This window comes from Rhincodon typus, chromosome 17, assembly GCF_021869965.1.
Source record: "Rhincodon typus isolate 14 chromosome 17, sRhiTyp1.1, whole genome shotgun sequence".
Classification (NCBI taxonomy): Eukaryota; Metazoa; Chordata; class Chondrichthyes; order Orectolobiformes; family Rhincodontidae; genus Rhincodon; species Rhincodon typus.
In genome coordinates this window covers 25226030-25227734 of record NC_063348.1, presented here as the reverse complement: position 1 = coordinate 25227734, position 1705 = coordinate 25226030, and the positions used below count along the sequence as shown (strand labels likewise).

The 1705-nt window shown below is 44.8% G+C and overlaps 1 protein-coding gene across 8 annotated transcripts in view; it reads right to left on the bottom strand.

Annotated features, from left to right (window-relative positions):
- LOC109912585 (cell wall protein DAN4-like) overlaps positions 1-1705 on the bottom strand; it is a 70486-nt gene that overhangs the window by 68237 nt on the left and 544 nt on the right. For 3 of the 8 annotated variants that reach the window (XM_048607196.1, XM_048607197.1, XM_048607199.1), the window contains exon 1: positions 1402-1625. The exons of 1 other annotated variant lie outside the window; for it this stretch is intronic. The gene's annotated coding sequence lies outside the window, so the exon portion shown is untranslated. Of the gene's footprint in view, positions 1-1401; positions 1626-1705 lie in introns of those variants that run through there. 4 more of the 8 variants (XM_048607201.1, XM_048607202.1, XM_048607203.1 and 1 more) reach the window with 2 other exon arrangements.

Below are 1705 nucleotides of genomic sequence, written 5' to 3'. Positions count from 1 at the left end.
TTTCATCACCCTCCTAATTGTAGATGGTGAGCAGGCATTGAGGAGATGAGTTACCACAAAATTGCCTGAATGAGAGTAGGTTCAAAAACACTCAAGAAAGAAACGAGAAGGTCTGAGTTAAAGGAGAGGCTGGGATAGGCTAGGACTTTTTTCCTGGAGCATAGGATGCTGAGGAGTGACCTTAATAGAACTTTATAAAGTTATGAAGGGCATAGATAAGATGAGCAGACAAGGTCTTTTCCTCAGAGTAAGATTCCAAAATTACAGGGCATAGATTTAAAAGGGACCTGAGGGACAACATTTTTCACACAGAGGTACATATATGGAACGAGCTGCCAGAGGAACTAGTCAAGGCAGGTACAATTACAACATTTAAAAAGCATTTGGACGGGTAGATGAATAGAAAAGGTTTTGAGGGATGTGGGCCAAACGTAGGCAGATGGAACTAGTTCAGTTTAGGAAAGCTGGTTGGCATAGACGAGTTGGGCTGGCGGGCTTGTTACCATGGCTGTTGATTCCATGACTGTATGTCTCCAGGACAGAACAGCTCACTTGATTGGCACCTCAACAGCACCTTAAACATTTACTTCATCACAGGTAAAGTGACAGTAGTGAGATCTAGGAGATGCGCTGCAGCAACATGCCAAGGCTACTTGGAGAGCACCTTCCAAAATACCTCTGCCATGTAGAAAGGGCAGCAGACACATAGGAACACCACCACCTGTAAGTTCCCCTCTAGGTCAGGCACCATCCTTTCTCAGAAATAAATTGCCATTCCCTCACTGTTATTAGGTTAAAATTCTGGCACACCATCCCAAACAACATTGAGGGTAACCATGCCAGAGTACTATAACAGTTCAAGGAGGTGACTCATCACTGCTTTAGCAAAGGAGGAAGAGGCAATAAATCTCGTATGTTTTAGGCTCGTGTGTTTGTTAGTCAAGACGCTGCGAATTTCTGAAGGGTCCCGACCCGAAACGTCACGTTTCCTGCTCCTTTGATGCTGCTTGGCCTGCTGTGTTTCTCCAGTTCCACACTGTGTTACTGTGAATACATGCCGTTCAGCCTCTTCATCTCACAAACCCCGCGTCTATACAACTATTTAAATAGAGCAGGCCAGTCTATTTATTTGGAAAGAGGGAGGAAGAGATTACCACGACACTGCAAATTGTAGAACACCCATGATCAGTAATCAAATCACACACACGCCTAATGTGAAGTTACTAAATGAGACAAAAGCTTTGAAATATTAAGGCACTTCATAGACAACTAAAAGCATAATATATGTGAAGAATTTGCTCTTCACTTTTCATGCCAGCCTAGAATCTGTCAATTAAGTTCTTGAACTAGGTCAGGCAAAACTTTCAAGGCTTAACTTTTTTTTCTCTCTCTATGACTTACCATTGCTGCCGTGAATGAGAGTCTCTAACTTGAGCAAAGTCGCACTGTGGTCGGCAGCGGCAGCGAGAATGATTTGTCCTCCCCTCCCCTCCAGTGAAGTAAAAGCCCGATCTGCAAGCAGTTGCTTGCCTTGCTTCAGATGTGGAAGCTGGACTCAGCGTCTGAAGGAAGCTCCCTGTACTCCAAGCTTCGGGGACCTTGCAACGTCATCGCATGCCTGCACTCGGGATGTCAGTGGGAAAAAAAGCGAGAGCAGTCCGCAAGCGCCAGCGGAACTGAGGTAACCAAATTGGAACAAAACAAT